Source organism: Dasypus novemcinctus, chromosome 8 (assembly GCF_030445035.2).
Source record: "Dasypus novemcinctus isolate mDasNov1 chromosome 8, mDasNov1.1.hap2, whole genome shotgun sequence".
Lineage (NCBI taxonomy): Eukaryota > Metazoa > Chordata > Mammalia > Cingulata > Dasypodidae > Dasypus > Dasypus novemcinctus.
Window position 1 is genome coordinate 86,448,341 of NC_080680.1, and position 15,865 is coordinate 86,464,205.

General features: G+C 39.3%; 1 protein-coding gene across 1 annotated transcript in view; it reads right to left on the minus strand.

Annotated features, from left to right (window-relative positions):
- Positions 1 to 15,865, minus strand: part of ABL1 (ABL proto-oncogene 1, non-receptor tyrosine kinase) — a 188,977-nt gene that overhangs the window by 167,829 nt on the left and 5,283 nt on the right. The window lies entirely within an intron of this gene.

The window sequence follows — 15,865 nt, forward strand, 5'->3', positions numbered from 1 at the left end:
CTCCAGATGAGGAAACTGGACTCAGTTGTACCCTATCAGCTAGGTGAGTTCTCCAAGGTCACATGGCTTTTAAGTAGCAGAACCAGAACAAGAAGCAAATATTTATAAACAGTAAATATTTCATCAAGTCAATATATTCTAAAGTTTATACTGTAGACAGAAACCTAGCAGATTTGAAATGTACATCCCTATAATCTTTGGAAGTAGCAGTACATTAGTGACAAAATGTCATATAATCCTGCTTTCTGAGACACGACCATTTTAAAGTTAAATAATGGGCTCTTCAATTTCCAGGGTTTAAAACCTGGTACTCTTTATTTATATTAAACACAAAATGCCATTTTAAAAGGATCACAGAGTAACAATACTCTCAAGACATGTCATTGATTTAGCATCAGTTCACTTATTCTACTCTACCATACCTTTCTGAACAAAGATTTTTAATTCTCAGATAATGGCCACCAGCATTCATTAGTTCCCTATGATAAATCTACAAGAACTCAAGCAACATAACTATTTTGGACTTAATAATGGACCAAAAAATAATTTAGCACAATTTATTGCTACAAAACACTGCTCCAAGAGAAAATAAATAGTTAGTGCTTAAAATCCAGTAAAAAGATTATTAAATGTCCCTAAATGTGATCATGGCAATATTAAAGCAATTTGAACTATAGCTTGATTGCAGTAAAAAGACAAGCCTATTTCATGCTTGGGGCTGGGGGGCAGGGGAGCTTGATAAATTGGTAGAGAATAAACATGATTTAGATTTTTATTATTCATCAAAAAATCATATAGCAATCAACTTACATTAGAATCAAGCATATCATCCACTTATTCATATCATCCACTCAGAAAAGACTTTATATTATAAAGAAACTTAATAGACAAGATAAAACTGAATGAAAGTAATTTGTAATGTGTTACTATATTATACTGCACACCAAAGCAGCTAGGCAAGATTCTGATCTGAAAGAATATTTCTGTTTCTTTTAGCTATGCTTTAGTTCACACTTCTCTTCCTCAGACTTTAAGGTAATAAAAAGTAGTAAATTTAAAAGGTATGAAGTTTTCTCATGAAAAGATGCTCAATATCACTAACCATCAGAGATAAAAAATTGAAACCATGATAAAATACTACTATATATGCATCAGGACAAGTAAATAAAAAATACTGACAAAACCAAGTTCTGGCAAGGAAAAAATGCTAGCATGTGAGGATGTTGGTAGGAAAGTAAAATTGAGAGCCATTCTGCAAAACAGTTTACAGTTTCTTATAAAATGAAGCATACACTTACAGTATGACTTAGCAATCCCATGCCTACGTACTGACCCAAGTGTGGTACGCTGAAAAATGGCATTTCTAAAGATATCTATTAGCTACTCTCTGAAAACTGTGAATGGTATGCCTTACACGGCAAAAAAAAAAAAAAAAGGTTTTTTGCAGAAAAGACAACTTACAGAATGGGGAAAAAATACTTGGAACCCATATATCTGATAAGGGTTCATTTAATATCCAGAATATACAAAGGATTTGTTTGAATAGACATTTCTCTAAAGCTGATAGTCAGGGGGCCAATAAGTATATGAAAAGATGCTCAATATCATTAGCCATTAAAGAAATGTGAATTAAAACTACCATGAAATTATACTTTACAGCCACAAGGATGGCTATTATTTTAAAAAACAAAAAACAGAGAGGGAGTGGGTGTAGCTCAGTGGTTGAATGCCTGCTTTCCCTTGTACGGGGTCTTGAGTTCAATCCCTGGTACCTCCTAAAATAAAAAAGGTTTTTAAAAAATTGCCACTATCATAGCAACTTAAATAAATCCTTTTACAAAAAACACACAAAACAATGGGGAGGATGCAGAGAAACTAGAACTCTGGTGTATGGTGGTAGGAATGTAAAATGGTGCAGCCACTATGGAAAGCAATATGGCAGTTCCTCATAAAGTAAAATATAGAATTACCATTCTATATTACGATTCCACTCCTAGGAATAAAACAAAAACAAAGGGGAAACAGGGTCTCATAGATACTTGTATACCAATGTTTAGAGCAGCATTATTCACAATAGCTAAAAGGTGGAAAATAACCCAAGTGTCAATCAACTCACGAACGGGTAAACAAAATGTAGTACATGCACACAATGGAAAATTGGTCAGCAGTAAGAAGGAATAAAGTTTTCAGACATGCTGCCACGAAGAAGAAGCATTATGCTGAGTAAAATAAGCAAGGCACCTAAGGACAATATTGTTTGAGTACTTAAAAGAGGTATCTAGAAATAGTAAATTCACAGAGACACTAAATTAGAGGTTACTAGGGCAGAGGGAGAAGAAGGGGCATTTTTGCTTGGTGAGTACAGAATGCTTGTAAATGAAAATAAATAAATACAGACATTTCCACATCTTAGATTAGAACTGAAAGCCAACAGTATGTGAATATAGATGCAACTCTCTCAAAATGTTACACTTATTTCACATCTTATTTATATTGCAAAGAAAGATATGATTTGGGCTAAATTATTTTCATTATTGTACCATCTCTATATTTGTCAAGCATTCAAAAGAATAGGATTGTTAATTTTCTTTCTGTTTGAGTCACCATGCCCCTCAATTAATTTTTATTGTTTTACTTCTTCTGATTTTCCCCACCAAATAAAAAAACAAAAATTTTTTAGGGATAAAGGTGCATGATTTTTAAAAACCATTGTGTTAACTTTACATAATGGAAACCACTGGAGGCTTTTAAGCTACAGACCTCCACTTTTAGATTTGTACTTTATAATAAGGTCTTTCTCTGAGGAGAAAACAATTTCCTTTACATTGTATCTACTGAACAATAAATTTTGCTTTAGAATAGCGGTGGGTGAAATAACTATTATTACTCACAATAACAGGTTTTAACACTTATGTATTCATGTTTATCAACACAAATCATCTCATTCCAACAACTATCTCAAATGTGCTTCTCATGAAAAACAAACCCTCCAGATATGTTATTAATAAGTGTGAGAGGACTGAATAGCCAAAGTCATCTTGGAAAAGAAGAACAAAGTTTGAGGACTCAAACTTCCTGATTTTAAACATATTACAAAGCTACACTAATCAAAATAGCATGGTACCAGCACAATATAGACATATAGACCAATGGAATTGAATTGAGAGTTCAGAAACCAAACTTCGCATCTATAGTCACTTGATTTTTAACAAGGGTACCAATTCCACTCTGTGGGGAAGGAATAGTCTTTTCAACAAATGATGCTGGCAAAACTGGACATGCATGTGTAAAAGAATTAAGGTGGACCCCTACCTCACACCACACAGAAAAATTCAAAATGGATCAAATACCTAAATATAAGAACTAAAACTATTGGGAGTAGATGTAGCTCAGTGGCTAGCACATGCTTCCCATGGACAAGTCCCCGGGTTCAATCTCTGGTGGCTTCTAAAAAAAAAAAAACAAAAAACAGCTATAATACTCCTAGAAAAAAACACAAGAAGCATCTTGTGTTAGTCAATAGTTTCGTAGACTTTATACCAAAAACATGAGCAATAAGAAAAAAAAGATAAATGAGATTTCATCAAACTTTAAAACTTTTGTGCATCAAAAGAGTTCATCATGAAAATAAAAAGTCAACCTAGGGAAGCAGACTTGGCCCAATGGCTAGGGCATCCTTGTACCACATGGGAGGTCTGCGGTTCAAACCCCAGGCCTCCTTGATCCATGTGCAGCTGGCCCATGCGCAGTGCTGATGCACACAAGGAGTGTCCTGCCATGCAGGGGTATCCCCCGCATAGGGGAGCCCCATGCGCAAGGAGTGTGCCCATAAAGAGAGCCACCCAGCGTGAAAACAAGTGCAGCCTGCCCAAGAATGGCGCTGCACACATGGAGAGCTAACACAAGATGACGCAACAAAAAGAAACACAGATTCCCGGAGCCGCTGTTAAGGATAGAAGCTGTCACAGAAGAACACACAGCAAATGGACACAGAGAGCAGACAACTGAGGGGGCGGGGGGGGGAAACGAAATAAATTAAAAAATAAATCTTTTAAAAAAAAGTCAACCTACACAATGGGAGAAAATATTTGCAAACCACAATCTGATAAGGGTTTAATTTTCAGAATATATACAGAAATTGTACAACTCGGCAATAAAAAAATAAAGTCTAATTAAAAAATGGGCAAAAGAATTGATTAGATGTTTCTCCAAAGAAGATATACAAATGGCCAACAAGCACATGAAAAGATGCTCAACATCATTAGCCATTAGGGAAATGCAAACAAAAACCCCAATGACATACCATTTCCCACCCACTATTAAAAAAAAAAACGGCTTTCTTCCTATCTCACCACAGCAGGTTTCTTCTGCAGTCCTCTGGGAAGGGGAAGGAGACAAGATGGCAGAGGTCAACAGTGACAACTTGCTCTACCCCAGCGTGGTTGTCATAAATTAGCACTGCAATGAGGATGTGCATACAGCCCTGGGCTGCCTTTCTCTGCTGCCACCGCTGCTCCTTTTTCCAGGCTATGGCCTTCACCTTAGTAGTCTTCTCCTACATGCTGGCGATACTGCTCACCATCGTCCTTCTCTTTTTTGCCATCTGGCACCTTACAGCATTTGATGAGCTGAAGACTGCTTACAAGATCCTTCAGGCCAGTGTAATACCCTCAACCCTCTGGTTCCTACAGGACCTCATCCATGCTTTCTTCTGTTTCATGTTTCTTTGTGTAGCCATATGGCTCAGTGTGCCCTTCTTGGCTTATCATATTTGGAGGTATATGCGTAGACCAGTGATGAGTGGACCAGGCCTCTATGACCCTACAACCATCATGAACTCAAGTATTCAAGCATACTGTCAACAAGAACAATGGTGCAGGGGAAGTGGCTGTGGCTCAATCAGTTGGGCTCCTGTTTACCATATGGGAGGCCCTGGGTTTGTGTCTTATGAAGGCAGGCTCACCTGCACACCACAGAGAGCCACCTGGCCCACAAGCACCGCAAGAGCCGACTCAGCAAGGTGACACAACAAAAAGGGAAACAAGTGAAAACACAGAAGAGCACGCAGCAAATGAACACATAGAGCAGACAACAAGCAAAAGCTGCAAAGGAGGGGGGAATAAAAAATATTTTTAAAAAGAATAATGGTGCAAATTATCTTCTAGGATTTTTTTTCTATCTCTATGGCAAGATCTATGTATTCTGAGCTCTTAGAACAACACATGGAAGACGCGATCCAGTAAAGCATATGCAAAAGCCACAAAATGAAGGGTTTCTATCCAGCAAGATCTAGTTTCCAAGAGGTGCCTATGGAATCTGAACCATTACTTTAAAATTAACTTTTTAAAAATGTATCCACATTTTTTGTTTGTAGATTTTCCTGTTATACTGGAAACAGAATTTCAATGGAATTATGTACGAATTATTATAAAATGATTACCTCGTGTTGACAGGTTTGAACTTACATGGCTTACTGAGCAACCATAATTCTCTGAATGATTGCATTAATTACTGACAGTTCTTAGTCCAGTGAAAACTTCCGTTTACAGGAACTTGTAGGGCTAATTTTGGTTTTACTAGAATGCCACCTACTTACAAATTAGCTGTAGATATCAGCTACTTTTGATGAAATGGAACAGTATATCTGACTTGTTCATCAGGAGTTTCCTCATCCATTATGGAATTGATTATACATGGATACATTTGCAAAAATAAGTGCTATATTTCCCCCTTTGACTTGAGTATTATTCCTGTATGTTGCATGAAAAAGATATTTTTCATATTTCCATCAGAGAACTATACTTGGTTTCAAGCTTAAGCATAAATGAATATTATATAAAAACATATACTGATTACTTGTGAAAAATGCATTTAAGTCTACTTTGAATTTATTTTTATTTGTAAGTCATTATATATTAAGAATTTGGTTATTCTAGTTACTAATCCAATCTGGTAGTAAAGTATCCCTAAGAATTTGCAAGTATCTTAGATTTTGAAATCTGAATTAGAGAGCACTGTATAACCTCCCTGATGTTCTTTCACGCAATACAATAAAACTGAAATTAAAGGATATATATGAAGTTTTCCTTTTCACATTAAAATACTTTTCCAAATAACTGAGAATAAAGGTAAATTTAAAATTCTTTAAAAAACAAAACAAAAGAACAGAAAACAGCAAGTGTTGGAGAGGATGTGGAAAAAACAGGACCCTCATTCATTGTTAGTGGGAATATAAAATGCTACAGCTGCTGTGTAAAACAGTTTGGCAGTTCCTAAGAAAATTAAGCTTAGAATTATCTTATGACCAGGCAATCCTACTTCTAAGAATAAACCCAAAAGATTTGAAGGCAGGAACTCAAACAGATATTTGTACACCACTGTTCGCAGCAGTGTTATTCACAATAGTCAAAAATTGGAAATAACTCAAATGTCCATTAACAGATGAATGGATAAACAAAATATGGGATGTACACACAATGGAATATTATTCATCCCTAAAAAAGGAATGAAGTTCTAATACATGCAACAACATGGGTGAACCCTGAAGATATTATTTTGAGTGGGGAAATAAGCCAAACACAGAAGGAGAAATATTGTATAATCTCACTGGTATGGAATAATTAGAATAAGCAAACTCTTACAATCAAAATCTAGAACACAGGTTATCAGAGGGTGGGATATAGGTAGGAAACAGGGAATTAAGGCTTAAAATGTAGAGTTTCTATTTGGGATGATGGAAAAGTTTTGGTACTGGATGGTGGTGATGATAGTACAACATTATAAATGTAATTTACAGCCCTGAATTATATATTCAAATGTGGCTAAACGGGAAATTTTGAGGTTATATATATGCTACTAGAATAAAAATTTTTTAAACATCTGTGGAACTGTACAACACGGACCTTGAACTTTAACTAAACCATGGACCATAGTTAATAGTACAACTATTAAAATGCGCTTTCACCGGGAAGCAGATATGGCTCAAAAGATAGGGCTTCTGCCTACCATATAGGAGGTCCAGGGTTTGATATCCAGGACCTCCTGGCCCATGTGGAATGCTGCTGTGCACAAGGAGTGTGGCCCCACACAGGGGTGCCCCTGTGTAAGAAGTGGCCCCCATGTAAGGAGTGCAGCCGCGCGCAAGAGAGCAGACAGCCCAGGAGCTGTGCCGCCCACACAGAGAGCTGATGCAGCAAGATGACATGACAAAAAGAAAGAAACACAGAGAAGAGACAACATGAGATGCAGTGAACTAGGGAGCTGAGGTGGAGCAAGAGAATGATCACTTCTCTCCCATGCTGGAAGGTCTTAGGATGGGTTCCTGGAAGCACCTAATGAAAATACAAAAGACACAGAAGAACACATAGTGAATGGACACAGAGAGTAGACACCAGGGCAGGGGAAAAGGGGGGAGAAACAAGGGAAAAAAAGTGCTTTCACCAATTGTTACAAATGTACCACACCAAGGCAAGATGTTAATAATAGGGTGGTATATGGGAACCCTGTATTTTATGCATGATTTTTCTGTAAACCCACAACTTCTGTAATAAAAATAAAAAATAAAAATAAATGAAAATGAAAAGAAGAGATACTTAGGAAACCTTATTCCACAAAAAAATGAAGGAAGGGAGAGAGGGAGGGAGGGAGGGAGTTTGACAACACACTTATCTTGACTAGGCTTTGTGGATACAGGCACTCTCCTTCATGCATTACTAGTGGTGGGAATATAAATTAGTATAACCCTTAGCTTTAGAATCATCTAAATTCCTGATATTAGATAGGCTACCTCTTTCTTTCTCCTAAAAGTGAGAAGTGTGCCAAAATCAATTTCTCTTTCAGGGAATGTTCCAATCAGTTTAGGTATCACTGTAGTTTCAGCTCCCAGGACTCATAATTTGTACAGGAGTTTGGTAAACCAACCACCCAAGATTCAACTAAGCCAAAGAGCATCCAAGATAATCAGCCTCAGAATATGGTTTTATCCTGTTATTCTTATAAAAATAACTCTACTAAAAAAACACTGCTTTAGCTTTACTTTCTCTGTTTAGCAATTCTAATTCCTATTTTCTACCTCTCAAAAACTTCTTTAGTTGAAGATTTCCCAATCTAATCCCTACTAATGTTAATACCAATTAATCTAATGACACTTCAGAATCAAGTCACACTCCTGGCAGAAATTCAGTGCTTTGATGGAAGAGTTTAAAGATCACTTTGACCTTTTCTTTATTCCTCTGGATTACAGAAGGACACAGCAAAGAAAACATCCTGCCGGTAACATCAGCTTCACTTAACATTTCCTAAAATGAGCGTGATCCACCAGACCCCTGGGATTTTAGCACAGTCAGGGAAAGGGTTTTCATAATTTGAAGATTTTAACAGGGGAAAGAAAGATCAAGGAATAGAGTTCAGGGACATTATGACCATTACAAGAATATCCTAAGTGGACAGAACATGATGGCAGTTTAGGACACGTGGTGAAAAGAATAAAGAGTTAAAAAGCACCTGTAATCATTTCCAGAGGAAATATAAAATACACAAGGAAAATATGCCACCAGATTCAGTTAGACACCAGAAGCAGCCCTTGACATAAAAATGATGAGAAACAAAAAGGAAGGGCACTGCTGGCTCCAACAGGGATCTCCCTGATGCTTAACAAAAATGGTCAAATTGCACAAGCAAATTGCCTCCTTCCTCAGCCTCCTCGCTGGTCCTACCCCAACTTTCTATTCAAAGGTGATAACTATTTCTAAGGCAGGTGACCAATGGTAGTCCTTAGGATTGTAAATTGGACACCAAGGGCCTTTTGTTGGCTAGCTATCTTAATCCCTGCTGCAATGCCCTGGACTAGTATAGTACCTCACATAGAGCGGACACCAAGATACTTGTTCAATGCCTAAACCTGCCAAACACCCAACTAGATTCAATTCCACACTCACTGAGCATCTAGGCTTGAAAAAATATAGTTGTCTAAAGCCTCTGTGGCATGGTGTCCTCCCCCAGCGAGCAAAACCTGGGTGAGCATTGGGCTCCAGCCTTGGCAGCTGGCCATGGAGCGACTTTCCACAGAACTCGTACGCTGCCTGCTCCTCTACTCAGGGGCCTGTGTTTTGGTCCCTGGATTGAGAAGCAGGCAGAAGGGGCAGCTAGTAAGGACACCTGGCATCAGGAGCTACAGATCGGAGTACTCCCAAGTTTGACATCCATGTGAGAGTTTCACTTCTGAGGCAAGAATATGCAAAAGACATTGGTGTAATCAAGGTTTCCTCAGAGATGAAATATAAAAATTACTCTGTGATTGGGAATGGAACCTCCACCCAACACATGGCATACAACATTGTGAAAGTGTACAAATACCTGAAATGTAAAACTGAGCTCATGCTAAGATGGAAGGCAAGAACACTGATTAACTGCCTTGTGTGAACTTTGGCAGCATGCTGATGCACTTGATTTATCCAGAAACCAGAGAAACCTATCAATTAAGAAATTATGGATCCAGTGTTCTTATGATGACCGCATAGTTCAGATAGCATCTGAAAGGTTACCCAAATACTTCATTCTAGGAATATAGGACAACATTTAATTCCTGACTCCAGTGGAGTTCAAGAATGAATAAAAGGATATGAACTGCTTTCATCATTTCAGATCTGAACTGAGTAGCTTCTCAGAAAATACAGCTTCTAAGCCCCACCTAGTTTTGGTAAAGTAGGTATTCAAATAGGCCCTGTCTACATCATGAGCACTCATGCTGACTGACACCTGGAGAATGTAGGTAAATGAGCTAATACTAGCACCCAGGAAATCAGTAGGTTCAAGTCAAAATGTTGACATGTTGTTTCTATTCTTAGGGGCACCAGCAAGGCTTTCCTGGAATTAAACATCACTATCCCATTGGTAGTGATAGACAGCAGCAATAAATATCAAAATATTCTTCTAGGTTAGGGCTTCTAAACTCTACTAGAATATTCCAGATGACAGAAGAAAACAAAAATGTAGACAAGTTTCAAGTCTCAAGTATCTTTTTTTTTTCCTATCTGGTTGCGTCATTGTCTTTGTGGTGCATTGTTTTGCCACACTGGGGCCTGTGCCTCACCACACTGTACAGGTCTGGGTGCTTTTTTTTCTTTAACCAGGAGGTCCTAGGGATCGATCCCAGGTCCTCCATATGTTAAACAGGAGGTCAACTGCTCGAGCCACAGCTAATTCCCAAATCTTATGCATTTTAAAACTAATGTGGGAAGCGGCTGTGGCTCAAGCAGTTGGGCACCCACCTACCAAATGGGAGGTCCGAGGTTAGGTTCCTGGTACCTCCTAAAGAATACAAACAAGATAGCAAGCTGATGTGATGGATTGGCACAGTGAGCTGATGCAACAAGATGGTGCCACGAAGAGACACAAGTTGGAAAACACAATGAGAGACACAACAAGAAGGGAGTCGAGGTGGCTCAAGAGAATGGGCACCTCCCTCCCACATGGGGAGGTCCTAGGTTTGATTCTTGGTACCTCCTAAAAAGAAGACGAGCACACAACCAACAGACACAGAACGCAGACAGCAAGCGCAAACAATGGAGGGGGAGAAATAAATATTTTTTAAAAACTAATGTTAAGTCTCATGCTACTAGAAGACATGCATGTTTCCGGGTGGTGTGGAGGGAGAAGAAGCTGAATATAAAATTGTTAAAATGCAAAGTATTAGGAAAAATTCCTTGAAACATATAGATCTCACTTCCTATACAACTGGATCACCAAGGTTCACATTAAGTACCACAGAAAGGAGAAATAATTTACCAGTAGATACTGGTGCTTACCTTAAGATTGACAGTGTACTGTCAATTTCCATGTGCTGCCTTAACATCTTCAAGCCTCACAGGACCCGAAATGCATAACCATGACTACCCCTACTCTCACCATATATGTCCCCACCCAGTGGGGAAAGGCTCCCCACCAGACCAGTCCCCCCGTCAGCTGGGTCTGCTGCATTCCACTTGATCCTCAACCTCATGGTTTAACCTCCTTGACAGCAGAATTATTCAGAATTATTAAGCCAATCACTTTATCTTTTTGTTACTACAAAGCCTGCCTCCCATAGTCCCTGCTGATTTGCTCTGCTTCTAAGTGCTACCCCATATGATTTTGCAAGGTATGCTGTAAGGCTATAAGTATATATGAATAATAAATTACCACCAATCTAACAGATAGAAAGACACACTCACACACACACACACACATACAGATATGGCTTGGACAATGAAGCTATATAAACATGATCTCCAATATCAACATCAAGAAATCAAGTACTGAATGACAAAGAAAAACAGAATAAAGGAAAAAACATACACACAAAAGAAAAATTTTTAAAAAGGCAAATTTGGAAGCAGCAGATATTTTGAAAATAGCAACAATTTATAGAAATCATTTAGCCTTTATCATTAACAGGGGGGCACGTGTCTTCTGAAATGGCTTGCTTTCATCCATAAGAATTCTTCAAATTCCATTTTTTATTCCTAGGATCAAATTAACCTATATATTTACTGGAATCCCAGCTGAAAATCCTGACAGGGGATTTTGGTTTTGGTATGAAAATTGGTTAAAATGATCCTAAAATGTAATGGAAATACAAAGGGGGCAAGGACAGCCAAAACAATCTTGAAGAAAAACAAAAAGAAGTCTTACTCTAATAGATATTAAGACTTGAGCTACAATATTTAAAACAGTGTGATACTGGTGCTACAATGAACAGAAAAACTGAAGACAGCAAGGAGTTCCAGAGCTAGGTGAAAATGGAAAATGAATCATTCCAAGTGAATGGTAGCTCTAAATATTAAAGATAAAGAACAAAACTTCTTTATAACTTTGGGATAGGCAAAGACTTCTTAAATAGGACAAAGAGAAGTATGAATCATAAAGAAAAGATTGTTAAATTGTACTATGTTAAAATTAAGAACTTTGATTCATCAAGACACCATTAAGAGAGCCATGAAGAATGGGAAGATATTCACAATAAATACATCCAACAAAGGACCTGTCCTGAGAATATATAAATAACTCCAAGAAATGAGTAAGAAAGAAATGGATAACTCAGTAGAAAATGGACAAAAGAACTAGCAGATGACATACACACATACACATACATATACATATATACATAAACACACACACCAAATATACATATATGATATCCAAATGGCCAATAGCCACGAAAAGGTGCTTAACCTCATGAGTCATCAAAGAAGTGCAAATTAAAACCATGATGAGGGAAACGGACTTGGCCCAGTGGTTAGGGCGTCTGTCTACCACATGGGAGGTCTGCGGTTCAAACCCTGGGCCTCCTTGACCCGTGTAGAGCTGGCCCATGAGCAGTGCTGATGCGCGCAAAGGAGTGCCCTGCCATGCAGGGGTGTCCCCCACGTAGGGGAGCCCCACGCACAAGGAGTGCGCCTCGTAAGGAGAGCCGCCCAGCACGAAAAAAAGTGCAGCCTGCCCAGGAATGGCACTGCCTATACTTCCCGTGCAGCTGACGACAACAGAAGCGGACAAAGAAACAAGACGCAGCAAATAGACACAGAGAACAGACAACCGGGGAAGGGGGGGGATTTAAATAAATAGATAAATCTTAAAAAAAAAAAACCATGATGAGGGGAGCAGATGTGGATCAAGCAATTGGGCACTCACCTCCCACATGGGAGGTCCTGGGTTTGGTTCCTAGTGCCTCCTAAAGAAGACAAGCAAACAACGAGCAGATAGACAAGGGAGCCATCTTGGCAGGGAGGGGGGAATAATAAAAAAATTAATTACAAAAATTAACCCACCATGATGAAGTACCAGTGCACAATTCCCTGAAAGGCTAAAATTTAAAACACTGATACTATCAAGGGTTGGCAAGAATGTAAAGCAACTAGAACTCTCTTATGTAGCTGGTGGTAACTAAGTTGGTACAACTTTGGTAAGTTGTTTGGCAGCATCTAATAACGGTGAACATAACTATACCCTGTGACTTAGCAATTCTAGCTGTAGGTATACAGGCATATACAAGAACATTCATAACAGCATATTTGAAAATAGCCAAAAACTGAAAAGAGCCTGGTGTCCATCAACAACATAGTATGATAGTTAATCTGTTGTGTCAATTTGGCTAGTGAGGAAGCGGATGTGGCTCAAGTGACTAAGCTCCCACCTACCACATGGGAGGTACCTGGTTTGGTTCCCGGTGCCATCAAAAGTGGACAGCAAGCAATGGGCAGGCGTGGTGAGCTGATGCAACAAGATGATGCAACAAGAGACATAAGAAGAAAAACATAATGAGAGACACAAAAAAGCAGGGAGCAGAGATTCCTGGTGCCTCCTAAAAAAGACGAGCAAGACAGTGAGCTGACACAATGGGCAGGCACAGCAAACTAACACAACAAGATGGCACAACAACAGACACAGAAAAGCAGGGAATGAAGGTGGCTTTAGTGATTAGGCGCCTGCCTCCCACATCAGAGGTCCCAGGTTCAGTTCCCGGTGTCTCCTAAACAAACAAAGATGACGAACAGACATAGCAACTGTAAACAATGAGGGGGTGGGGAAAAATAAATAAAATAATCTTTAAAAAAAATTTTGCCTAGGTTATGGCATCTAGTAGTTTGGTCATATACTGGCCTCCTTTTACTGTGGAGGCATTTCTTAGCTGAGATTAGCATCTACAATCAATTTATCTTAAGGAAGATTACACAGCATAACAGGGAGTTATGCAATCAGTTGGAGGTCTTATCAGCAAGAACTGAAGATTCCAAAGATTAGAAAAAATTTTGCGTCAATACTATATCCTCCATTTCTTCCGGCATTTCCAGCCTTAGGAATTTGGACTCAAGAATTCAGTTATCGGGAAGTGGATGTGGTTCAATCGATTGGGCTTCTATCTACCATGCGGGAAGACCACGGTTTGATCCCTGGGGCCTCCTGGTAAAGGTGTGCTCAGGTGGCGAACCAGCCTGCACAGTGAACAATGCAGCAAGATGATGATGCAACAAAAGAGAGACAACAGGGGAGAGTCAAGGTGAGATGTAACAGAAACCAGGAACCGAAGTGATGCAAGCAAATGGGAATCTCTCTCCCCCATTGGAGGTTCCCAGGATCGAATCCCGGTAAAGCCTAGAGGAGACAGCACAGAGAAGACAAAAAGAAACAGACATAGAGCATCACACAGCAAATGGACACAGACAGCAAAACAGCAGGGTGGAGGATGAGGGGGAGGAAATAAAAATTTTTAATTTAAAAAGAATTCAGTTATCATTCTTAAAGGAATGTCCAGCCTCCAGCCTGCCTTCAAATTCAGCCCTGCCAGTCCTCACAGTTACATGAGCTAATTTTTTATAAAAAATCTCTTAATATACATTTACACACAAACATATATCCTGTTGCTTCTGTTTCTCTGTAGATCTTTGGTACAATGGCTGAATAAATTCTTGAACAGTTATATGACTGAATACTAAACAACAATGAAAATGAACCAACTATCAACAACATGGTGAGTCTTACAAAAATCACAAAAATAAACGTATATTTCAAGAGTCAAAACTATGCAGAACTAGGGAAACGGACTTGGCCCAATGGATGGGGTGTCCACCTACCACATGGGAGGTCTGCAGTTCAAACCCTGGGCCTCCTTGATCCATGTGGAGCTGGCCCATGCGCAGTGCTGATGTGCGTAATGAGTGCCATGCCACACAGGGGTGTCCCCCACATAGGGGAGCCCCAAGCACAAGGAGTGTGCCCCCTAAGGAGAGCCGCCCAGTGCGAAAGAAGGTGCAGCCTGCCCAGGAATGGTGCCACACACCCGGAGAGCTGACACAACAAGACAACAACAAAAAGAGACGCAGATTCCTGGTGTCGCTGATAAGGATGAAAGCTGTCACAGAGGAGCACACAGCGAATGGACACAGAGAGCAGACAACTGGAGGGGGCGGGGGGAGAGAAATAAAATATACATATACATATACATATGTATATATATATATGCAGAACTGAACTGCTTCTGGCCATAAGACAGTAACTAGTATCAGACTTGCTCTTTTGCTCCAAACAACTGTAAAAAAAAGACAAAATATTTGAGACAACTCTTTTCAGGTGTTAAGACACCAGGAAGCACTAGACTGTGAACCTTGAGAGATGAGAAATACACAAGTAAGCTATATGTTACCCTCACCTGTCTGACTGGGATGCCTTCCTAACCACGGAACCCAAATGGAGAGCTGCAGTCCCACTGAACTGTGGAAGCAAAGATCAGAATTCAAGGCTGCTGAGGCAGCAAGCATTTGCAGGCAGAAAATCAGAGTGGAGAAGGCTAGATGAATAGAGGGCAGAAGACTGGGTAGGGCAGAAGGGAGGTACTCTCCAGGTCCCTGGCTGAGGGCTGGTCTATACAAGTACAGGGTGAAATTCTGTAACGCTTAAAAGACAGACAGTAGTGAGTATAAGACTGAGGACTAAATGGAGATACAAAAGTTTTGCAATGCTTGGAGACATTCAAGTGCCAGTCCATTCAGAGGTGGAGAAACCTTGCTGAGCATTCAGCTGAGACCCTAAAAAAGCAAAGAATTAGGTCTAAAGAACACCTTTTAGAGTCAGGGGCCTCTGGAGCAAGGATAAATCCAAAACAGGCCCACCTTAACAAACCATAAAACCAAACCTGGTAGGTCAAAAGAATATGCCAGTAATTTAACTGCCTGTCAGAAAAAAACGTAAACCTCTTTAAAGAAATCAAAATCTAGAATTGTTACAATGTACCATCCCTATTGTGTGTCTGGCATACAATAAACTATAAATATACAAATAACTATATATTTCTGTTTTACAAAAATGGGGTCATAGTATACATACTGCTCTC